The sequence below is a fragment of the Myotis yumanensis genome, unplaced genomic scaffold (genome assembly GCF_028538775.1).
Source record: "Myotis yumanensis isolate MYYU_CA2020_CCGP unplaced genomic scaffold, mMyoYum1.0.hap1 SCAF_3, whole genome shotgun sequence".
In the NCBI taxonomy this organism is placed as follows: Eukaryota; Metazoa; Chordata; class Mammalia; order Chiroptera; family Vespertilionidae; genus Myotis; species Myotis yumanensis.
Window position 1 is genome coordinate 122,283,489 of NW_027223754.1, and position 25,688 is coordinate 122,309,176.

General features: G+C 46.8%; 1 protein-coding gene across 2 annotated transcripts in view; it reads left to right on the forward strand.

Moving 5' to 3' along the window:
• Nucleotides 1-25,688, forward strand: part of TSPAN9 (tetraspanin 9) — a 201,637-nt gene that overhangs the window by 2,263 nt on the left and 173,686 nt on the right. The window contains exon 2 of one of the 2 annotated variants that reach the window (XM_070409538.1): nt 3,558-3,619. The exons of the other annotated variant lie outside the window; for it this stretch is intronic. The gene's annotated coding sequence lies outside the window, so the exon portion shown is untranslated. The remainder of the gene's footprint in view (nt 1-3,557; nt 3,620-25,688) is intronic. 2 annotated transcript variants of the gene reach the window in all.

Here is a 25,688-nt window from a genome sequence, read left to right on the forward strand (position 1 = left end):
AAAAACACAAAATTTATCATCTTAAACATTTTAAAATGTCCAGTTCAATTGCATTAAGTATATTCATTGTGCATCAGATCTCCAGAACTTTCTCATCTGCATAACTGAAACTGTATACCCATTAAACAGTAACTTTTCATTTCTCCCTCCTCCAGCCCTTGGCAACCTCCATCCTACTTACTGTGCTTTATTCAGCTCCTACTATGTGCTTAATAAATGTTGCCTTTGAGGAATGAAGGAGAGGCAGCTCAGCTTAAGTGGGAAGCCCCTGGGCCAGGGGTAGCCGACCAGTCGACCAGTCGTCATCCCTGAGTCTAACTCCAGCACTGGAGTATTGTTAAGTGAATGAGTGAGTTGGTGAGGCCTTGGGCAAGTGCCTTCACCTCTCATAGCTTTAGTTTCCTGCTTGCAAAGTAAGGATAACTATAGCAGTCTTTCAGGCCTTGGGAGGAGCAATGGGGTAATGTATGTGGAGCATGAAGCTTCGGGCCTTCTACATAGCAGGTGTGCAGAAGATGGTGGCTGTTATTTCTACTCTAGCTGAGGAGACTAGACTAATATGCTTGGAACAAGACTTCTTTTTTTCTACTATTAAGGCCCAGGCCTGCTGTGGTTGTCGTCCCCAGTGACTGAGGGAATGGATCTAATCCAAGTGCCATAGCCTGGCACTGACATCCTTTTTCTCCATTCCAGGCCTGCCTGTGTAGCCTTATCTCCCACTGGTCTCCCTCCAGGAACCCTCAGTTCTAGCCAGATGGATCTACCAAGCATGCTTGGCTCATTCCTTCTTCGTGTTTTAGTTCATACTGTCCCATCTTCCTGGAATGCTCTTCCCCAGTCCTCCTTTCCCTCTTTCAAGACCCTACTCATGTCTGAGCTCTTTCGTGGAACCTTCCCTGGCCACCTATCCTAAAAGTTTCTTTGGAGCTCCTATGACATTTTTTGTCTTCATCTTTCATGGCTTTTATATATTATATGGGATGATTCTTCAGTGAATTTGATGAATACTTAGTATGTATGTGTCATAGTACAAGAGCCTGTGCTAAGTTCTGGTGATGCAAAAAGTAAAAAAGTAAAGGTCCTTGTCTTCATGGGGCTTATAGTGCAGTAAAGGGTTAAGAAAGGGGTTCAACAGTGACAATTCAAACTATAAGGTGAGTGGCTGTGAGAGGAGAATGTGGGTTCAAACAGCAGGATAAATCACCCTGATTCTGGAAGAATGCTTCATGTAGCAGGTGGTATCTGACATAAACTTTGAAGGGTGGCTTGCATTTTAACAGAAGGGAGGAGGAACCAACCTGAGAAAAGGCACTAAGTAAGTGTTGGGGTGTTTGAATAGCATAGGTGGGCCAGTGAGTGGGTTATATGAAGGGAAGCAGGGAAATAAAAGGCTAGATAGGGAGATAATGGCTATATTGTAGGCAGCTTCAAATGTCCAGCCAAAGAATTTCATCTATCCATTCATTCAAGAGAAGGTGAATGCCCACCATGTGTACTCCTTGGGAGGCCCTGGGAACTTGGCAGGGTTTTGAATAGGGGTTACAGAAGCAGGGCTAGGCCTCCGGTGTGTGAGTCTGGGGTCTGTTAAGAGGGGAAATCATGGTGGGGAGAGTGGCTGGATAGCTGTGAGGAATGGAGAGAAAGGACTGGACCTGAGACATTTGGAAGAAGGATTGCGACAGTTTATGAATTGGTTGGCTGGGGTGGTGAGGAAAGGATGAAGGGGGATCGAAATGGATTCTGAGCATCATTGGGAGGATGCAGTGCCACTTGCTGTTCTAGTGAGTATCATAGTTTCTCTAACTCAGTGGTTCTCAACCTTCCTCATGCCGCGACCCTTTAATACAGTTCCTCATGTTGTGGTGACCCCCAATTTCATTGTTACAATTGAACATAATTAAAGCACAGTGATTAATCAAAAAAACAATATGTAAATATATATGTGTTTTCCGATGGTCTTAGGCGACCTCTGTGAAAGGGTCGTTCGACACCCAAAGGGGTCTCGACCCACAGGTTGAGAACCGCTGCTCTAATTAGATTGTAAGCTCCTTCAGGCTTAGATTCTAATCACCTCTATGTTCTCTTTGGCCCAGTACCCACTGCTGAGAGACATAGAGTAGGCACAGTGTGGACCCCTGACATTTCAAGAAATTAGTCTTGTCATGGGAATGTAATGTATGCATGGTGACTATCCTATCCTATATAATAAAAGCCTAATATGCAAATCAACCGAATGGCAGAATGACCAATGGAACAACTAATCACTATGATGCATACTGACCACCAGGGGCAGATGCTTAACACAGGAGCTGTCCCCCAGCCTGCAGGCCCCAGGCCAGCCAAGGCAGGTGCCAGCGGGGGCACCCCCCCATCACCCCACTGGTTGCCCCACAGAGGGAGGCGACCTGCAGCAGTGGCAGTGGTGGTGGTGGGGGGTGGGGCCAGCTGGTGAGTGGGTGGCAGCGGGGAAGGGGGGAGGGGGGGGGCAGGGACCAGCAGTGGCAGAGGCAGGGTGATGGGGGGTGCCCACTCGGGCAGGGCCTGCGAGCAGGGGCTCCAGGCTGGCGAAGGCGGGTGTCAGCGTGGCCTAGGGACCCTACCCATGAACGAATTTTGTGCACCGGGCATCTAGTAGTTAATACTGTACTGTATATTTGAAAGTTGGTAAGTGAATAGATCTTAAAAGTTTTCATCACAAGAAAAGAAAATTATAACTATGTATGTATGTTGATGTTGACTAGACTTATGCGGTTGTCATTTTTTAATATGTACAAATATCAAATAATTATTTGTATATCTGAAACTAATATAATTTATATGTCAATTATATTTCAATAAAAAATATGAAACCATTTTGCCATTCCCCCCACCCAAAATAATCTTGTACCTTCTAGAATCCAAAATTTGCATCCACAGTAATATTTTTACATGGGCCTGGATTTCTCCAGAGTCATGTTTCCACAGAGCCAAGTGTTTCCTGTGTATATCTTTACACCCCAAATTAACTACCCTTTAAACTTCTGCTACAATTTCATCTCTCATTTGATGGCCATTTTCCACCAAGTTTTTATTGCTCCACAATAGTACTTTGGATGTGGTGGAGATGAAAACAAAGTGGCCTGTTCTTTACATCAGCCACCTAGGGTATATGAATCAAACTCGTGTCTCAGTCAAGTTACACACTTTTACATTTCTTGAAACTTTGGGTTGCTTGTGAGTGATCAAAATTACAAACATTAAATCTTTGGATGCCCGGGGCCTACCTCAGAGATGACATGGGTACTCTTACATAACTGCCCATACCAGACATCACTGATTGATCACAGTGGTCTTTCCAGAGCTTGGGTTCTGGTAATAATGCTTTAGGCACCCACCCCCAGCTCAGTGGAATGGGCACAGCAGCTGGAACCAGTGTGCCATTTCTGGCTTTCTCCACCTATTGAATGAATGGGTTCTTGATGGGAGACTGCTGCCCCAAAGAGCGGCCACTGCTGGACAACATTCACCCTAGAGTGGCTACACAGAGAAGTGATGACCCAATTTTTGTTTTCCTGCAGGAATATCCTGGGATCTTATCTGTCAGCAGCCAAGGTGCTTGTAGGAAATTCAAAGAAAACAGGTCAGTGTTGGTTTGGGTCCATTGTGGTGGGGCCTTAGAAAGTCTTTGTGTGATAAACTGAAGTCAAAGTCTCTTTTGTCCTTTAACTGTGAGTTGGGGAGGGAGGATAACATAGGATACTGATATTTTTTAGACGGTCTCTCTGCCCTAGCACTTGACTTGGAAGTGATAAGCTCCTTAAATTGGGCTTTGGGGGCCAGGAGAGAGATCCTCCTCCCTACTGTTTCTGATTGGCAGCTAGCAGTATTCTTAATTTCTTCCTTGGAGAACCACCCTGATTGTAAGGAGGAAGCCTAGGGAAGCAGGAGAGGCCTGTAACTTCCTGTTTCCTGTCTCCTCCCAGCAGGCTTGGGAGCTAGGGTGAAGGACCTCCCACCAGCCATTCAGAAAAGCATCTGTGGGAATCTGGCCAGTGCTACCTAACTCTTATTCCTCTGCACTGGCTGCTACAGGAATGCCCCTGGCCATCCAGGTGGCACCCTCTGCCAGGACCCTCATCAAGATCCTCTTCTCTGCTCCTACAGACTCCTGGGGTCTTGCTTTGTTCCCAGCACTTGTTCATCCAGACCCTTTGGAGCTACCTTTGGTAGCCTGTGTGGATGGTGCTGATTCAGGTTCCCTAGGGTTGCTGTTTACAGACCCTGGTCTTTTTATGTTTTACTTTCTGTGTGTTCTATTCTGTGGCTTCCTCCTGCTGAGTAATTTGTAAATCTTCTACCTTCTAAGAATCTAGCAGTGTGGCAATGGGGGTGGTGGTTGTGGAAAGGATGGTGCTGGCTGGTAGCTTAACCTGCCAAAATATTCCCTTCTCTAAGTTCCAGCAGAAATTATTTGGTATTTCAGGAGTGGCCACCAACCTTATTGTCCTGCCATGTTTTGCACATTGTACTTGGGTTGCCAATATTTATATTTGTCACTATCCTCATGAGACTCTTTACATATGTCCACAACTAATTTATTTAAAGTGTATTAATCTTAATTTAAATCTCACTTAATTTTCACAAGAGTCCAGGGAGGTAGCTGTCATTTCCCCCCATTTTATAAAGGTAGCAGCTACGGAGAGAGCTGGTCAGAGACTTGCAGGGTTCAAACCTAGGCAGTCTGGCTGCCACGCTGCCTGTCCTACAGCAGACCTTGGCTGGCTGTTGTCATAAGGTCCTGGGTAGGGCCTGCCTTGAGCTGCTGCAGCAGGAATATGGAAACTCCCATTTTAAGTTTCCCCCCTCCCTGGGACCTGGATGGGTGTCCACTTTCATTCTCACTGCTCTTGGATTTGGGGCACCACCTGTGAGTGGACTGTGCAGGGCAGACAGGCACATGGGCCTGGGCTGAGGGAAATCAGCCTGGTGAAAGTCAGGTGGTGGGGAGGGAAGGACTGAGGCCAAGTGATGAGAGGCCTTGCTGCTCAGCACATCCTGGCTCCTCACAGCATATCCTGTCCCATGACACAGATTCTGCGGGGCCTGGTCCTAGGGGGAGGACTTGGTGGGGAGCTTCCCAGGAGGCCTGCATGGTCTGACATCACCAGTCATCTTAGCCAGATGACCGTCCTTCTGTGCATCTGTGTTGAAGCCACAATGAGGGAGACCTGAGTGGAGGACTTTCCAGACAGGAAGTGTATCCTCTCCTATGGCTTTGGCCTCAGAGGGCTATGGTTCGTCTGTCATGCTGTTGAACCTCTGGAATGATGACCAGCTCCCGGGCGGGTGGTTCTAATCCTGGCCCCTGCCTTTGCCTCTAACAGGCTCGGTGACCTTTGGCAAGTTACTTGCTTTCTTCAAGTCGTCTTCTACCCACAGAAGTGGTGGCTGGGTTATCGATTGCTAAGGTTCCTTCCATCTCTGGTGGAGGTGGTTTCTCAGGTGGGACAAAGGCACAAGTCTTGGCTTCTAATCCTGGGGCTTTCCAGATACCTTTTCCTCTGACAGTGTGCTCTCTGGCCCTGGCCTAGAAATGGATGGAATAGGAAAGAGTAAAGTTAATGAGTAAACCCAAGGCTCTGATTTTTGATAGAAGCTGGATGAGGGTGAAGGTTGTTTACAGAGATGGTCACCTGTCTGGTTAGTGGCAGGGCCTTGCTGCCTGACTTCCACCCAATGCTCTTGGCTCTGCTGCTACTTTCATTTTAACTGCCTCCTGCCCCAGCCTGATGCATTTAGGAGGTAGAAGGCTCCATTGCTGGGGTCCAGCACAACAAATTAAGAATTTCAACTTCAATGATAGCCACAGCATAATGAAACAAGAGTGTCTGCCTGGGTGAAGTCCAGCTTCCAAACCTTTTCCCTCCTCTCAAACCATGAACACAACCAAAAACTTAGCTGAACTGGACTGGGGCACTTGAGGAGTGAGTGGAGCCAGAAGGAGCACTTCCACTGGCTTTCAGTGTCCCAGTGTGTGTGCTTCAGTCTATGTTCAGGAGCCAAATGCAGATTACTAGTACTTTTTGATTATCCATTGTTTATTATTATCTGTGCTTTTGAGTTTACCACGCCCTTTCCTCCCCTTGTCTTCCAACACCCTCGCCCCTTACAGTGGCTGGAAATTAATTGTACTTTGAATACTCGCTTACTTTCTGAGAGACTTGTGACCAATTCTATGCTCAACGGTCAGCATTTGTTAAAATATCTGACCTTGTGATGGGAAGAGTAAAGGATGGGGATGGAGAACAGTCCAGGGGTCTGAAGAGTCAAGCAGCTCAGTGGATCCCCTGGAAACCCTCCATTAATGAGAGGCGTGCTGTCACTGCGGAAGACTGAGGGGCCTCATGGCCTCTGGTTCAGGATCTTGGTGAGTTCTGGGCCTTGGCCTTAGCACCTTAAGGCTGCTGCTGATCCCCACAGCACCTTTGAACAAACTTGAAAAATTTCTCTTTCTCAGGTTAAAAAGAAAAATTAAACTGAATATATTATTGTAAAACCTGAACAACATCCAATTGCATAGGACAGCCTTCTAGAACCCTGGCAGGCAGGGCCCTGGCTGTGTATATACCTGTGCTCACACCCCTTCCCCCTCCCAGTGAGGGAAGTATGTATGTCAGTTTCAGAGTCTGGGAGAAGGCCTGGGTGAAAGGGCATGTGCGAACAGTGGACAGGTGAGGAAAGTGATCTCGGGGGATGCTCAGAGCAAGGTTGGAACATGGTGTGGCCATGTACGTGTGTGTGTGTGTGTGTGTGTGTGTGTGTGAAAGAGAAAGAGGGAGGGAGAAAGGGAGGGAGAGAGAGAGAGAGAGAGAGAGAGAGAGAGAGAGAGAGAGAGAGAAGAGAATATGTATGCTTGAGACAGAGAGAGAGGATGTGTATACTTGCCCTGGAGTGTGCATGGCTGGGTATGCCTACATGGGTTTGTGTGGGAGGGTTCTCCTGCATTGTTCTGGAACTCAGCTGAGAGGCCCACCTGAGCACTTTCAGTAGATTATTACATATCTATGACATGAATGCCCCCTCCTTAGAGGGATTGTAAGACTCAAACACAGTATCTGGTAGCCCCTTCTAAGCCCTTTCACTTGGCCACCTGCCATAGTGTGGAGACTGAGGCTTAGGCGCCTGACATTCCAATAAGCCCCAGGGATGGTGGTGCCAGGGACAGAGGGAGCAGACACTGTCTCAGCAAGTCCCCAGCCCCCACTTGGGCCAAATCCGATAGAAGGGCTCAGAGGGGCAGGGTGATGGGCTGGGTTTGAATGGGGGTGTATGTTTAGGGGTGTGTGAACATATAGAATGACGTGTTTTGTTTTAGAGAAAGGTAGAGGTCAACGCTTGCAATTTTCCACTTGTCTTATTCCTAGGAGATTCTAAACAGCTTTGTTTAAAAACTGGACATGCAGATTGCAGAGACCTGAGTGAGGAAGAGCTGTTGGGTCCCCCAGGAAGGCAATTAGGTTTGAAGCCAGAGTTTGGATCGTATGCAGCATGTGGGACCTGGAGTGTGGGGAGGGGGCTCTGAGAACATCCCTGAAGGCATGAGTCACTCTATATTAGCAGCTTGCAAACTGGCTTCCACTTGATTGCTGCTGGAAATGGGCAGGGTAGGAAGGAAGTGCCAGCCCATGGTTATCACCCACCATCCTGGCTGTGGGCAGCACAGAGGGTTGGAACTACCTGCCCCTCTCCCACTGTTAGACGAGAAGCTGGAGATAGTGGTGGCTAGTTGGCTGGTCTGTGAAAGTCTCCTTTGAGGGGCAGTCAGTACCTGCAATGCAGGGAGAATAATTCAGGACACCATCCAATCAAGGACAGGCCTGGGTGGAACTTTCTCTGGAGACCCGGGGAGGAGCCCATGGGAGCTGGGGCTGGGCATTGAGGGAGAGGTGAATTTAGAGAGGCAAAGGTAGGAGCTCGTTGAGTGGTTGCAGTGAGGATGTCAACCTTGGAGATCTGGGTAGGGATGGGTGTGGCCCGGGTAGTTGGGCTGGAGATGACCCAGGGGAGGGGCACCTTGAATGCCATCCAGAGGAGGTTCAGATTTTGGGAGGCTAGCCGCGGGGAGCTAGTGTTGGTCCCTGAACAGGAGAATGAAGGATGAAAAGGGATCTTTTAGGAAAAATTAGCTTGTAGCAGAATTAAGATGAATTTTTTAAGAGTACCTTGGTTGTTGTAAAAAATAGTACAAACTCATTATAATAGTCAAACATTACATAAATTATAGAAAACTAAATCTATAATCCTGCCCTTCAAAGGTAATCACTGTTAATACTTGGTTTATATCATTTTCAGGTAGTTTTATGATAGACTAACATCCAGCTCTCCACCTATTACCTTATCAATTTCCATAAGTAGAATTGTATTGTACTTATTGTTTGGCAACTTCTTAAGCCACTTTTCCACATCAGTGCATATAGAATGACCTCATTCTTCTGAATAGCTACATAGACTTGCTGGATGAGTTTTATATAAATTATCTATGGCTGCATAATATACCACTTCAAAATTTAGTAGGTTAGCACAACAACCATTTTATTTGCTCACAATAATGTGGGTTAGCCCTTTGGACTGGACTCTGCAGGACCTGGATGGTCCAAGGGAGCCTCTCACATATCTGGAGATTGGCGCTGCTCTCAGCTAGATCTTTTTCCACATGATTTCTCATTCTCAAGGAAACTAGCCTTTTAGGTGAAAGTGGAGTTTCCAAGAAATCTTGAGATCTAGGCTCTAATGTCTCACAGTGAATAATCCATCTACTGCTTGGTTAGAGCACCAGCTGGAACTACAGGGTTGGGGGAAAGACTCCATTCTCCCCCCCCCCCCTTTTTTTTTGTTAATCCTCACCCAAGAATATTTTTCCATTGATTTTTAGAGAGAGTGGAAGGGGGGAGGGTGGGGGAGAGAGAGAGAAACATTGGTGTGAGAGAGACACATCAATTGGTTGTCTCCTTCACGTACCCCAACTGGGCCTGGAGTTCAAACCTGCAACCCAGGTATGTGCCCTTGACCAAGAATCAAACCCGAGACCCTTGGGTGCGTAGGTTCTAACCACTTAGAAACACCATTCAGGGCAAGACTCCACTCTTGATGGGAGGACTGGCAAAGTCACACCGAAGGCATGTATATGTGTTCAGGGGTGGGAGGGAATGGATGTGTAGTCCTCCATGTACCCAGAAGGTGGAGAATTAGAATATCTGGGAATAGACCCCACAGATCTTTGGAAGATAGTACAGGCCCCTTCCCTTCCCAGACCACTCTTTGCCTCAAATGGATCAACTAGGGAAAATGTCAGGAGCAAGACACTTAATCTTCATTTTGGGTTGGAGTGGTGTTTGAGGTGGATCCTGTGTGTTTCTGTGGGACTTATGCTGGTAGGGCTTGGGGTGATCTAGGATTTGAGCGTTGTGGTAGATAGCTTCTCCTGCTAGGGTTGCTAGAGCTGTAGAAGTGGAGCTGGAGCCATCCTACCCCTGAGAGCTGCCAGGAGCCTGGCTGCTGGCTGCTGGCTAACTATCATGGCCTCTCTGAAGAATATGAGTCAGTGAGTGACAGGTCTTTAAGAAGCCAGCTGGTCATTGCAGATCCAGGCCTCTGCTGGGAATTCACTCATTCATTCACCCAACAAATACTGTACCTACTCTGCTCCAGGCTTTCTCCTCATTCTCTTGTAACTCTGATGTGAAATAAGACCACCCAGGTCTGTATGATTCATAGACTTCACTTTTCCTTCTCAGGAAACTCACAGTGGACTTAATATTTTGACTTCCCACAATGTATTCATTTTATAGTTTTCTTATCACCTGCCTTGGTAGCTCTTTTCTCCTGTGAATTCACCAGTGGCGGTGAGGCCGAAGGAGACAGGGAAGAGCCAGCTCCTGGTTGTTAAGGAATCCCCAGCCTGGTTGAGAGGATGCTGCAGCAGAGCTGCTGGTGAAGTCCTCCCAGCGCTAATCATTCATCAAACTTACGTCTCCCTGCAGATCTCAGGCCAGACTTGATGAAATACACTTTCCTAGTACAACAGTGTCCTCTCGCCTGCCATCTGCCTGGTGGTTTGTGCATTCATCAAATAAGAACAAAGGCTGAGTGGACTTTCACATTTGAAAACCCCTTGGTGTTTTATTTTTTCTTGCTCTCTCTTGGCGTCTCTTGGGAAAGAAATGTTTTGTGGCCGAGAGGTTCACTGTTTGGGCAACAGTGCAGAGCACACTGCACAGCTCAGCCTCTTGGTCACTCTCTTCCTTCTTGACTGTGCTGTGGGAGAATTGGCCCAGCTCAGTGAGACAGCTTGGTGAGGACCATGGGTGGGGAGGGGCAAGTGGCTGCACCACATTGGGAGCTACCTTGATGCGTCTGGGTGACTTTGGGGCCAGCATTGTGCTACCGTTGCAGGGTTAATGATATCTGATCAGCTTACGGGCTTCGTGTGCACCAGTGCTTAGTGTTGATGTCTGCAAACCTTTAAGAAATCTGGCATCACAAGCAAGACAAGAAACCTCAGCAATGCTTTTGGCTAAGGAATTGGAAAAACTGGATGGAGGCCCTCAGTCTGCTCCAAGTTGGCCGGTTTGAAGCATATAATAGGTAAATTCCCCATAAGCGAGACCCAAGAGGCCCCTATATGGTGCCAGACTTCTCTTCCAGCCTCCACCTACCAGTTCTGGGTCTCTACGGCTGTGAGGATGGATTCCCACTTCAGCATGCTCAAGAGTCACACTATCAGTTCATCAACAAGTAATTACCGAGCACTTTGATTCCTTAAGGGTCTGAGCCATCTTTTGGGCCAGGTGCTCTGTGTGATGAGAGAGCTTCAGCTGATGTGGGATAGGTGAGTCCCCAAACCTTTCCTGGCTATCAATTGTCTTTTTGTTTTATCTGGTTTTGTTCCCTCAGGGTTTGGTCCTGCAGCATCCACAGCCCTAGGAGTAGGCTCTGAAAATAGCAAGGGATGAGATTGCTAGTAGAGGCCTCAGAGCTTTCTCTGTCGGACTCAAAGGAGATGACCACTGAAGTCTTATTGCCCTATTTCAGACCTAATTTGGCATCAAAATGATGTTACCTCAATTTTATTCTCCACCTTCCTCACAGCTTATCCAAATGACTCTTGGTCATTTTACCAGTTCAGGTGTCCCTGTTTTGTGGTGGTGGTGGCTTTAAATCAAGTACTTTAAACATATTCTTGCTTCATGTCATGAACAGACACGTAGGAGTGGCCACATCTTGAACCCAGCGGTATAGGGAACTGGTCTTTGGCCCTTGTGTTTTTGAGACCCTGCAGCCACCTCACCCTCCCCATGCACCAGGATTCCAAGCAGCCTTCCCACTGCCAGATATCTGTGTGCAGCCCCCATGGGAAGCTCTGATAGGCAGGGCATTTCTGATGGCTCACCTCAATCTCTGTCTCTCTATTCCTTCTGAAGAGCAAAGGTCTTGGTTTCCCCCTCCACTGATGCTTTGCATGTTTTCTCATTGCCTAGCAATCTGGTGGGCACTCCAATGTTTTTTGAATGAGTGAATAGTGCATTTGTGATATAAAAAGAAACTTGTCCCTAATCTAGCCATTTCCCCAGGACACTTAGCGCACTTGCATGATTTAAAACCATCCATCCCCATAATCGCAGGGGCTTGAGATGTCGCTGGGAGGAAGCAGGACTCCCTAAGGCAGGAACTCCTTATTAGAGTCTGCAGCTCTGGGAGGGGGACTTACGCTGCCTTTCCCCGGAGGTGGAGAGGAAGTTATAGGGAAGAGGAGGCCACTGCTTGGGAGTTTCATAACTGAGGGAACGGAGGCTGGTTATCCCAGGATCTCCAGGCAGTTGAGCAGAGGATCCTGGAGCCAGACTTTCTGTTCCCATCCCTGGATTCCGTGTGCTCCCCTCCCCCAGCACCCTGCTCCCATCTTTCTTAGTTCACCCAGGGGTGCCTTTGAGTTTCCAGCACTTTGTGTGTGTGGGCAAAATAGGCCATTTGTAGGAAAACATGCACACAAAATGGCCAAATCCATGAGGACTTGAGAGAGGCATGTGTAGGGTTATTTTGGGTTTGGTGGACTGGGCTCAGATCTCTCTGGCATTCCGGGCCACTGGCCTCTCAGAATTGACCAGAATGGAAGGATGATAAAAATCAAGGCTCCAGGAATAGCCCAAGAATTTGCTTATTCTTAACCCCTGTAAAGAGGTGCTGCCCAACCCAGAGCTGAGTGTGTGGGCCTTGGGGAGGGCGAGAAGGAGAGTTCAAGGCAATTTCCTCTTCCCCAGGGAGGAGAGGGGTGGCAAGCACAGTGCATGCCTCAGGGCCAATTTGTTAAGGAAGTCGGACATAGAGGCCATAGGAATGTCTCTCCTCCACCAGTTAGTTCATCCCTGCCTCTGGGGGTCAGCTGGTAACTCCCACTGGCTGGGTTGGTGGGCCAGGCTCTCTGTCTCTCTGTCTCTTTTGTTTCTCTGTCCCTCTCAGCCTTAGGAAGGCTCAGGACAGCTCTGGCCTCCAATCCTCAGGGAGCTTTATTTCTTCTCCCTTCCCTGGAGTCAGGCCCAGAGTTACTTTTGCTCAGTGCACGTGAGGGAGACACATACCTAGCACCTACCCAGTGGATGTTCAGGAGCTAAGTGAGGCCAGGAATCTGCCAGTGCCTGAAAGGAGCTAGGACACATAGCAGCAAGCCTGTGTAGACATTCACAGGCTCTCTGTATCATCCATAGCAATCCATAGGGCTGGTGGGGCAGTGGGGACTGGAACTGGGAGTGGTCCTGGATCAGTTGTCACTTCTCTGGGCCTTAACTTTTTTTCATCTGTAAAGCCAGGAGTCTTTTTTTTTTTTTTTTTTTTCCGAATTAAAGAGTCACATTTATTGCAATCCGGGACTATGAGGGGCCATTCCCCAAATCTCATAGTAACAAGATGATCGCAGCTCCAGGGTTATATAGGCAAAAAATCACAAAGGTATTGATTACATTTCAAGGTTTGGAATGAGGAACCTAGTTTGCAAAAAAAGCAGTTTACAGAAGCAGAAGCAGCATGTTAATTATAGTTTTGGGTCTCGGGGTCACTGAATTGACAGAAACACATTATCTAGAGCCCTCAGGTCTGGAATGAGGAACCTGGGTTAAACTTAGGCATGTTATCTAAATTACAGTTTTGGGTCTCTGGAACACTGAGTCAACAAGGATACGTTAACTGGAGCCCTCTGACCTTGGGATAACTGTGCTGTCCTTCCCAGGTAAAGGAAAATGTGCTTTTTAAGACTAGTATGACCACAACAAATGGGATTTCACATTACAATCAATAAGGCATTTAATCGAATGGGATGATTTAATTCAGAAAATCAAAATAACCTGTCCATTGTTAAACAAAGCAAATAGGTACCATACTTCATTCCCCACTGGTTTTATGTACATGAGTCAAATCATGGACTCATCTTTACTAGTTAGGGGATTGTACTGCCCCCTAACTACAAGTAGTTTGACTGAATTAATTTTTCTAAACTGCCTGCTCTCCTGTTCCCTTGACATCTAGCCCCACTTGGCCTTGGACTTTCTCATTGGCTAGTAAAAATGTTCTTACAGTTACCAAGTGCCCTAGTGCCACGGTCCCCGTCAGTACTGTCCTCACTGAAGTCCAGTTCCCCTCCTGCGGGCGTTGAGTCTCCTCCTGGCCTGCGTGGAGCCCCAGGCTAGGGATCTCACAGGTGAGGCCGCTGGCTGCCGGGATCAAGGCCGTTTTCTGGTGCAGGAGCTGGGAGTGGTGTAGCCAGGTCTGGATACCTTCAGCAGGGCGACAGTGTATAGTCCTTTCCAAGTTGGGGTGAGTCCTTGGGTCGTGAACTTCTTTACCCACACCGAGTCCCCAGGCTGAAAGGATGTACAGGGTCCGAGGTGGACACTGACAGGGCGTCTCGAACAAGCTTATGGGTGGCCCTCTGGGTATACTGCAGAGCCTGCAAGGACTTGAGCAAGGAATGGTTATGACTTTTAACTTTTAATTCCTCCCCTAACTTTGGGTAGGATAGGGGGAGGTTTACCAAACATGATTTCAAAAGGAGAGAACCCCTCCCGGTTGGGGGTATACCTGGCCTGTAAGTAGGCAAAGGGCAGGAGGTTGGTCCAGTTTCACCCGTTTCTGGGACAAATTTAGTTAAAGTCCTTTTAGAGTCCTGTTCATACCTGCCCTGAATCTGTGGCCAGTATGTACAATGGAGTTTCCAATTTATGCCTAATACTTGAGCTATATACTTTGAGATACCTTGGCTACAAAGTTGGGGCTGTTATCTGATCCAATGACTGCTGATAGCCCCAATCTAGGTTTAATCTTCCGGAGTAATTTCTTGATCATTATAGAGGCAGTTTCTGTCCCGGTGGGCTAGACTTCAACCCATCCCGAGAAGGAGTCTATACTTATACCCTGATGCCGATGGCTTAATCTCTGTGAAATCCACCTCCCAATGCTCTCCTGGGGAGTTTCCCCGGGCCTGAATTCCCAGGGGGACCCTCTTACCTTGCTTAGCATTTACCTGTGACCTGCCTCACAAAAGTTCAGAAGTCTTGGTGACACCTATGTGGGTAGCCTGGTGTAACTGGGCAACTAAAGTCTGACCTAGAGCCTCTGGGACCAACAGTCTGCCATCTGATAGAGTCCACCAACCATTTGGTCCTCTGGTAGCTTGCTTCTGTTCTGCCAATACCTTCTCTTGTAAAGGCCCCACTGGTTTTTGGGCGGCTTCCTTGGCAGCTTGGTCTGCAGCTCGGTTTCCTTGGGCAGTCTAGGGTGACTACCACCTTCCACTGCATACCAGATTTCATCCTGAACATAACTGCTCCCATCTTGTACATAACAGTACCTTGTCTGGTGATGATAGCGGGACATCTGTCAAGTCTGGGAGAGCCGCTTGTACTGCATCTGTTACCTCTATGCACTCATCATCTGGGAGCAGGCTGGCAGGGGTGATGGCCAGTGTGGGGCTGGTCCAGGAGAAGAGCTTGGTACTGGGTGACCCTGGTGTTTGACATCCATCTGTTCAGAGCATCTCGAAGGAGGGCTTCCACAGCATGGGGTGTTGTCAGGGCTAGTTTCTGGCCCAAAGTCAGCTTATCTGCCTCCTTTACCAGCAATGCTGTGGTGGCCACTGCCCGGAGGCACGCTGGCCACCCTGCAGCCACGGGGTCTAGTCTCTTAGACAGCTAGGTCACAGGTCTCTTCCAGGGACCTAGAGTCTGGGTGAGAGCCCCTTTAAGCCAGGAGTGTTTGATCCCTGAGGTCCTTTCTGGCTTAAGAGTTATCTGATTCTAGGAGTCCTAGGGAGGCAAAACTTTTCCGGTGGGTACGATGTTTTTGTTGTCTCTGGTGTTTGTTCCAAACGGGAGCAGGCTAAGGGCACAGATATCACAGCAACCTTGGCGTATCAGGATGACGCTCTAATCAACTAAACTACCTATCAGGGTGAGAATTGATTCTTAAGACAAATCTTGAGCGAGAGGGGAAGAATGTGGGAATAGATTGTTGATGGGTCTTGGGTAGGGTAATACTACTGGTACTAGACCAAATCAGCTGGAAATTATTTTATTTATTAACTGCCAGGTGCTATATGTTCTCACTATCTTCTAAGAGGCCATAGTCTAGTAGGCAAAATCTGCTCCCACCCCAAAGGAAAAGAGTTTTATCTGGAATGTAAGAAAATGGAATAGAGTATTTGAATGTAATTATTTTCACCTCCATCCCTTTTTTGCAGTGGAGAGTGTGAATATGTGTTCTTTTTTTTTTTTTTTTTTTTTTTAATGTATGCTCTTTGGTTTTTATTTCGGTAGAATTTGGCATTGTGGAAGGAAGAGCAAGTTTTTTGTTGTGTGTTTTTTGTTGTTAATCCTCACCCAAGGATATTTTTTTCATTGATTTATAGAGGGAGGGCGGGAAAGAGAGAGATACATTGATTAGCTGCTTCCAGCACGTGCCTGGACCTGGGCGGAACAATCTGCATTATTTTGGCCTAAATCTTGAAATGTATTCACCAAAGGTTTCCTGAAGTTGTTCTCCCATCCCCGGGGCTTTCTTCACCAATGCCTTAGCATCTGCCTTACAATACACTTGCCCTTGATGTGAAGATAATGAGAATATATGATTTTGTCAGTATTATCTGTGGTAGCTGTTGTCTGCATGTTGTTTTAGGTCAACTAATACTTTATTCAGGATTTTTGTATAATATTGGTGATCTTTCTAATTTCTGTGTGGTTATCAGTATGGGATTTACTCATTTATGCTTTTGCATGACATTTATTGAGCACCTAATGTGTGCATGCAGGTCCTTGGCAGCAGGGATTCAGTGGGGAATAGCACCAGATGTGCCCCCCCATTGGAAGACCTAAAACCTGACTCAGCTAGCTCCTCAAGGCATGGACTGTGTCTGTGTAGATTCCTACCTGTGATATCCTCTTAGCACTTAGGGCCCCTGTCCTGGGACTGAAAGCTGGCCTGGGGATGATGTTGGAGAAATAGATTTGGGGTCTTTTATTTCTGTAGGGCTCCCCATTATGAAAGCACCAAGGCATATTCTAAGACAATAACTTTATTGTCCTTTCCTCCTGACAATGACTTTGAGAAGTGGCTGGAATGAGGATTGTTTTTTTTCAGAGGCAGCCACAGAGCCGAAAAGGACTGACAATTTGTGAGTGGGTCTTAGGACTTGTGTTTCCGATTCTGGCCTCAGCTTGGTTCACCCTAAGTGTCCTGAGACTCATTCATTTCACAAATATTTTGGGCTCCTCTGGGCCAGGTACTGTTCAGGGTCTGGGGATGCGGGAATGAAGAAAAAGTCCTGTTTTCCAGAGCTTATATTTTGGTGGGGGAGACAGGCAATAAATAAATTATTACAATTTATAGTATATCAGATGGTGACAGATACTGTAGAGAAAAGTGAAACAGGTAAGGGGGCTGGAGAATGGGATAGGGGGTCTAAGATTATGGTTTAAACAGGGTAGCCTTACTGAGAGGTGTTATTTCAGTAGAGATGGAAGAAGAGGTGAAGCAAGTCCTATAGATATCTGCAGGAGGTACATCCCAGGGAAGAGGGAACAGGATGTGCAAAGGCTCTGAGGTCCGAGTGTGTAGACCTGCCCAGTACAGCTGGAGTGAAGTGAGCAAAGGGAAGATCTTGGGATTTGAATCACATAGGGCCTTGAAGGTCATTTTGAGGCTTTGACTTTTATGGTGGGAGCCTGTGGAGGGATTTGACCAAGGAGAAGCAGACCTGCCTTAAATTTTTTTTCTTAAAAAAAAAAAAAATGTGTGTGTGTGTGTGTGTGTTTATATAAGACCCGAAGCATGGAGACATGGAACAGACTGACATACCTTGATGTGGGGTTGGGGGAATGAGGAGAGAAACCAAAGAACTTATATAATTATATGCATAGCCCATGGACACGGGCATATAATTATATGCATAGCCCATGGACACGGGCAAAAGGGTAGTGAAGGGGGTAGGGGCTGGGAGGAGAGGGGTAAAGGGGGGGGGAATGGGAGATATCTATAGTACTATCAACAATAAAAATATATTAAAAAGTAAAAAATATATTTAAATTTTATTTATTGATTTTAGAGAGAGAGGAAGGAAGGGAGGGAGGAAGGGACCAAGGGGGAGAAAGAGAGAGAAAGAGAGAGAGAGAGAGAGAGAGAGAGAGAGAGAGAGAAACATTGATTTATTGTTCCACTTATTTATGCATTCATTGGTTGCTTCTTGTATGTGCCCTGACTGGAGATGGAAGCCACAATCTTGGTGTATGGTCACAACGCTCTAACCGGCTGATCTACTGGCCAGGGCGACCTACCTTACATTTCAAAAGGATCACTGTGGCCCCTGTATAGAGAATTGACTGAGAGTAGGTAGCAGCAACAGCAGCAATAGTAACTTATCTATCGGGTGCTTATTGTGTGCATGCAGGCCCAGTGCAAACCCCTCATGTGCATGTCCTATTCCCGACAACTTTATCCATCTCACTTAGGAGGAAGCAGAGACTCGGCTCGAGGAGGTGGCTGTCAGCTTAGGTCAGTCTGATTCAAAGTTGGTGCTCTCAACTATCGTCCAGTTTCCAGGGGCAAAGGGAGAGATTGTTTAGGTGGCATTGAGCAAACGTCCGGTGTGACAGTCAGGCTTGACCCTGTTCCTGCTCTTTGGCTGCTCATAGGTGTTCAAGCTGGCCACCCAGCAGAGGGGTGAGGGACAGGCTTTCTCCTCTAACTCTCTGGCTTGGTGGAGGGGGAAGCAAATTGCTTCCAGATGGGGGAAGGCTGCTTGGGGAGTGAAATTTGTGCCCTGTCTCCAGACAGCAGTCTCTCTGGGCCTGCGAGGACCCCGTGTCTGTTTGGCATGTTAGACAAGCCCTGTTAGTTAGAGACCTGGATTTTGTACTCTCAACTGGGCCCAGCACTCCAAGGCAGGCAGCAGGAGACCCCTACAGATGGTCTTCCCTCCCTAGAGACAGAACCTCCCTGTCTTTCTGAGTGAAGTCTGGGCCAAAATGCTCTGTATTTTATCTACCCCTTTTCTTCCAAGTAGCTCAGATCATTTTCAGAATGTCACTTCTATAATCCTGATATTTATCGCTCCCTAAGGAAGTAAGGAGGATTTTCCCTTGTAAAAAAAAAATCCTGCAGGGTGGGAATTTGGGGTCAGAGAGTGAGGCTGGGCTAGAGTGGGGGAGGAACCCAGAAGCCCAGGCCTGGATGCAGCTCACCCTGAGTGGGGAAAGAGGGAAGAGGTGACTGAGGTGAGACAGGGCATGTGCTGTGATGTCTGGATGTAGGAGGTGACGGGGTGGTGGTACTCTGCCCTTATTAGGAACTGTCTCAAGTTGCTAATGTGGCCTTGGTGTCCCAGGGCCTTCTCTGTGTGTACTTCCATACACACATACATATTTCATGTTCATGTGATCTCTCAAGTTCTCACACGTACATGCTCATATACACACTCACGTGTACCTTTATCCTTACACATGCACACACAATACATACTCACTCTTGCACACATACTCACATGCTTGTTCATACTCCTGTTCTCACACATGCTTGCTCACATATACACTCATTGCCTCTATTTCACCCTCATACACGCACATTCACCAATAGCATGCAGCAAGTGGGTTTACTCACATGCTGTTTATATTCATGTTCTCACACATTCGTATGTTTGCTCACGTGCTTGCCCAGTTCACCCATGCACATACCCTCCTACAACTACAGTGTGGTGTCTGGGGTGCATGTGTCAGAGATAGGCACTCCCAGCTGGGAGTTGACTTGACATGAGATTTTGTCACAGCAGTGCAGTCCCCACAACACCAGCCTTTAAGCTACCCCACCCATACCTCAGCTTACCACTTGTATAATAAAGAGTGAGAACTGGAGAGACTAACAACATACAGATTCAAGTTCTGAGAGCCTCAGACTGGGAGGTGTTGTATTTATGAAATGTGAAGTGTCTGTCAAATCATCGAAGAAGGGACCTGGAGGTGGGAAGCAAGGACCTGCATTGCACCAGCCTAGGCCATAGTTCTGGGAGCTGGAGCTGAGTGCACTGCCTGACCTTGAACATATACTATCAGCAGAGCCAGACCTTGGCATGGCCCTGGGGAAGAGAGCACATTGTTCAGCAGTGTGTGAAAGGACCGTTTTGGGAAGGAAAGGCTCCTTTTTGGCTGCTCAGATCCCAGCGGGTTACCAGCAGCAGAAGCCAAGCAAACAGGCCCCGACTTCGTTTCTTTGTGTTTTTTTTTGTTGTTGTTTTTTTTTAAATCTTCCTTCTTCCTTCCTCCCTTCCTCCCTCCCTTCCTTCCTTCCTTCCTTCCTTCCTTCCTTCCTTCCTTCCTTCCTTCCTTCCTTCCTTCCTTCCTTCCTTCCTTCCTCCCTCCCTCCCTCCCTCCCTCCCTTCCTTCCTTCCTTCCTTCCTTGAGTTTTACATGTCTCCTTTTTCCCCAATTGACACGCCCCCCCCCCCCCCAGCCATTCCCACCCTGGGCAAGCCCCCACCGCCCCAATATGTTTTTATTACTTTTTTAGAGAGAGAGGAAAGGAGAGGGAGAGATAGAAACATTTATTGGCTGCCTCCTGCACGCCCCCTACTGGGGATTGAGTTTGCAACCTGGGCATGTGCCCTGACCGGAATTGAACCTGTGATCTCTTAGTTTATGGGTCAGCTCTCAACCACTGAGCCACACTAGTCAGGGCTGACTTTGTTTCTATTTCAGAAACCTCACTGCTGCTGCTGAAGCCACCACTACAGAGCACAGAGATCGTCAGGGGGCTGTGGGACTCCAGTTAGACTTGAGCTGCCAGCTGCCTCCTTCCAGGAGTGGGGAAAGGAGGCGCCAAGGGGCGGGAGGCAATATCTAGAAAGCTGCCTCCGTAAATTTGAGTTAGAGTGGTGGAGAGGCCAGACTGTTATTCATTCTTGGCTGTTTCTTCTTACCTTGACATTCAGCAAGTGAATATCTGCATGGAAACCTGTGGTCAACCAGACAGGGCGGTGAGGGGTAGGAGGTAGCCAGGAGACCTGGTTGTATTCCCAGGCATTTAGCTGACAAGCCTTCATTCCCCATCTCAGCCTAGGATCTTTATGAGCTTAAAGCTCTGGCTTTCACAAGTGAGGGGAAGAGAGAAGGTCCAAATACAGAGAATTTCTCTGCCCCAGCCTGGCCTCCAGGTCCCAGGTGCCCTTCATCTGGGGCCTCTGCATGCTTGTTGTTAGGTCTGGTTTCACCTTTCTGATTAGGGCACTGGCTTTATGGTGTGCTGTGTCCTGTGGGGCTGCCAGACTGCTCCAGGGACCCTTAGGTCACATCCAGAGCCAGGCTTTGCCTCGTTGTCTTCATTCTTCATGCTCAGATTGGTTGTATTTTATAGATTTGTATATCACCTTGTTCTGGAACAATGTTTAAAACCAACTCAAATACTTGGTAATGCCACTGATGCCACTTGGGCATGGATTCTTTTGTGCCTGGCTTGAGTTTCACCTGTCAGCAAGGATTCTTGTCTGGGTCAGCAGATTGGTGGATTGTGACGGCTCCCAAGTCTTTGCAGATAATCCCGCTTCCTAGAACGTCACTGTGCTGTATATCCTTTAGTTATCCTTGAGGATTCAGTTTAGATGTCACTTCCCTCCACTAAGCACTCCTTGCTGCCCCTTGCTGGGTGGGTGCTCTTCTTAAGTAGCCCCATAGCACCAGTGAGGCTATTGAGAGGAGTGGACAGCTTTGACCCTGGAGTACAGTGGGGGTAGACAGCGAGTAACTGGCATTTACAACACCGTGGGGTACATGCACCAGAGGCAGAGTGTTGCACCACAGAGGCGGTGCTCTATAATTGTTGGCCTTGCATATCTGAGAAAGTATTAATTCTTTACCCACACGGTATTGACATTCTGGCTTGCTGTAGGATTCTAGGGTAGGAGTTTATTTTTGTGCAAAGCATGGCTTAATTTTCCTTTAAATTCCAGAGTTATTGTTGAGAAATCTAATGCTATTTCAATTTTAATCCTTTGTAGGTAACATGATTTTTCTATCTGAAGTCTCTAGTGTCCTTTCCAGTGTTCTGAAATTTCACAGGTGACCTGCCTTAATGTGGGTGTACTTTCATCCAGTGCGCTCTGGAAACTTTTAATCTTGGAACACACATCATGTAGTTCTGGAAAGTTTTCTTGAATTACTTCATGATGATTTGTTTCTGCTATTTTCTTTCTTTCTTTTTTAAAAAAATATACTTTATTGATTTTTTTACAGAGAGGAAGGGAGAAGGATAGAGTTAGAAACATCGATGAGAGAGAAACATCGGTCAGCTGCCTCCTGCACACTCCCTACTGGGAATGTGCCCACAACCAAGGTACATGCCCTTGACCGGAATTGAACCTGGGACCCTTCAGTCCGCAGGCCGATGCTCTATCCACTGAGCCAAACCGGTTAGGGCTATTTTCTTTCTTTTTTAAAAATATGTTTTTATTGATTTAGAGAGAGAGGAAGAGAGAGGGAGAGAGAGAGAGAAACATCGAGTTGAGTATGTGCCCTGACCAGGAATCGAACTGAACTGGGGGCCTTTCAGTGCATGTGATGATGCTCAGCCAACTGAGCAACACTGGCCAGTGCCTATTTCCTTTCTTCTTTCCCCTGCAACTCCTAGAATTTGAATATTGAGTCTCCTGGGTTGGTCCTATAATTTTATTATCTTCCCCCCTACACTCCCCTTCTATTGAGGTTTTCATTTTAGTTAGCATTATCTTTAATTTTTAAGCATTCTTATGTTTTCTAAATATACCTTTTTAAATACAGCATTCTGTTTTGGTTTCATAGATGCAATATTTACCTCTTATTTCTCTGGGGCCATTAATGATAGCTTTATCTTTGGGAAGAAGTGGTGTTCTTCATCATTTCCTATAAAGTGTATGTGTATTTTCCCTGTCTTTCCTGTGACAGGCTTCCTCCAGAAATCTAGTGGTCCTGGTAATCTGCTTGCATATGTGTAGGGTATTAAGCTTTGTGTGTGTGTGTGGGGGGTGGGTAGGGAGGGGGGCATTTGTGAGTTCTAGGCCTCATGTAGGATGACCTGGGTGGCCTGTTTCATTTAGGAACCCAGGAAGTTAGTATCTTGGGTGTTTTCTCTTGAGCTGTGTAAATCCCTTAGAGAAGAATCATCTAATCTTCCTGGATGGTCTGAGACTAAACCTGTGCCCAGGAACCTAAGGAAGACAGGGTTGGAATCTAGGCCTTCTGTACTTCAACTTAACCCCTGTCTTCAATGTGGTGCCCTGCATTTATTTCCCTGTGTGGTTTCCTCAGCCCATAGACCTACTGCTTTGCCCTCTCCAAAGAATAAACCCCTGGGGTAAGGGAGGTACAGTCACCTGCCTGAGGCGGGTGGATGTGGGACTCATATAAGCAGACTTTAATCCTGCCACTGGCAGCCCCTCCTGCTGCCATTACTCAGCCTTCTGTGGGCTCTGGGACGCTAATGCTTTCTTAGGTTTCTTACTTGTCCTTTGACCCTGTAGTCTCTAAAATTCTGTTATTATCTCCTTTTCTGCTCTCTTTGAAATCGTGGGTTTATGGTCCTAGCTGGTTTGGCTCAGTGGATAGAGCGTTGGCCTGCAGACCAAAGGCTCCCGGGTTCGATTCTGATCAAGGGCAGTTCAATTCCAGTCAAGGGCACGTACCTCGGTTGCAGGCTCCTACCAGGCACGAGCATGCAGGAGGCAACCAACCCACGTGTTTCTCTCACATTGATATTTCTCTCTGTCTTTCCCTCTCTCTTCCACTCTCCCTAAAAGTCAATGGAAAAATATCCTCGGGTGAGGATTAAAAATAAAAAGAAAAGAAACTGTGGGTTTATGCTTTAAAAAAGCTCTTTCCTGTGTTAGTGAGGCATAGGGGCAGTAGTGATGATGCACATGTTCTTGCTGAGAGCTTGGGCCAGAATGTAGTTAGTGTATTTAGTTGCCGCTGTTTTTGTTTTTAACAGACAGTGGCAGCTAACAGCAATGGGTGTGCTCCTTCCCAATGGGTGTGGGAAAGGGATGTAGGATCATTTTATTATGTACGTTTGCTGCAGAATCCCAATAATTAGAACTGTGCCAATTACGAATGAGATCCTCATGCTTGCTGGCTGAATGAATGAATGAACAAATGAACTGCAAACAGACTTGGAAACAAAAATGGAAACAGAAGCGCAGTTCATTTAGGTTCCTACTCTGTTCTGATATGCAAGCCACTGAATGTAACTCAGAACCTGTTAAATGTAAAACTGTTTAACATAGCTTTTGGCTAGTGGTGGGGCACTATTAACCTTTTCCTCATTTGGCTTAATTTTTCTGCCTGTAGTGGGCATGTTTTACTTGTATGACTTTTGAAGAAGAAATAAATGAATAAGAGTAAAAATACATCTAGTTTAGAACAGAAGCATCGTCAACAGAGGCACAATCTACTGATTTCCCAACTCTTCACAGATCACTCTTCCAGCTTAGTTTCTTGCTCCATAAAACAAGTGGTTGGACCGGATACATCTCAGATTTCGTCCAAGTGCCAGTCCTGTGATTCCACTATTGTCCTCTCTTGTTTGTATTATGGTAGTGTAAGTCTCTTGTGGAAAAGAACTGCCCCTCCTCCTTTTTTTTTTGACCTAGAATGACTTTTGTCTGCTCTGAGTCCTTTTCGTCCTTAAGTACAGAATCTGAGTCCCTGTTGCTTCAGGATCACGCCACAACTGCTCCAGGGTATGGCAGTCTCCCTCTCTCCAGCCTCCGTTGGCATTTTCAGTTTGCAGGCAGGCAGAGAGGAAGGATCAGGGCCAGTGGTGCTAGTTTGAATTTAAATTCTGCTGCTTAGTCACTGTGTGACCTTGGACAGCTTATCTAGTCTCATCTATCTAGAGCAGCCGTGGGCAAACTACAGCCCGCGGGCCGGATCCGGCCAGTTTGAAATGAATAAAACTAAAAAAAAAAAAAAAAAAAAAAAAAGACCATACCCTTTTATGTAATGATGTTTACTTTGAATTTATATTAGTTCACACAAACACTCCATCCATGCTTTTGTTCCGGCCCTCCGGTCCAGTTTAAGAACCCATTGTGGCCCACCCCTGATCTAGAGGGAACTTGTAATAAAAGTTATCTCATTGGTTTCTATGAAAAATAAATGAGCTATATGTTTAACACATGACACAAAAATAGACCCATAACAAATGATCATGGTAATAACAACAATCAGCATTTATGTGCATTTCCTTATTTACTCACAAAGTAGATACTTTTATTATTTTTATTTTGCAAATGAGGAGACTGAGACATAAAGAAATAACTTGCCCAACGTTACAAATCAAGGAATTTAGGGATTAAGTTTTCTTTAAGATTTTTGTGTTTGCATTTATTCCACAAACCATTATTTGAGAGCTGACTCTGCCAGATCTCAGTGCTGGAAAAAAACAAAGTTCTGGTTCTCATAAAGCTTCCATTCTAGTGTAAGCTGGTCAGTGAACAAACAGATACATGTATAATGGGCAGAGTTAAGTGTACCGGAGAAAACTAAGCAAGGTCAGGGCATAGGGAGGGAATGCCGGGGCTCAGGAGGGCTTGGGGAGAGGGGCTGGAGGAGCGGGGAGAAGGAGAGAAGACAGGTGTGTTATTTGTGTGGGGTGTGTAGGGAAATGTTGCATTTGATAGAGACCTCCAGGAATGGAGGGAACAGTCCTTTGGGAGACCTGGGGAAGTACATTCCAGGCGCTGGGTGAGTGCCATTACATTTGAGTAGCAGAGCTGAGGGCTTGGGCTTGTTTCCTCAACTTCTGGTTTTCTCTTTGAAGTCTGAGATTGCATCTTTTTCTTATTTTATGTCCTGTACGATATTGGGTAAAGAAAGCGATGGGCACTTTGTTAGGTGATTAAGAAACATTTTTCCATTGATTAATTCTCCAACCTCTGCCTTCCTAGCTCATCTGGCTGAGGGTTTATACACAGTTAGCACTGTCAGGTGGCTGACTCTCAGCCCTGTTCTCATAGCCTCCAGTGATTGGACTTGGGGCTGTGAGGCCAGGGGATGGGCGGGGGAGAGCAGGCTGCCCTGCACACCACTCTGTACTGCTGCCTTGGTGCCTTTTAGTCCTTCACCAGACCACATGCTCTGCCTAATCCACCC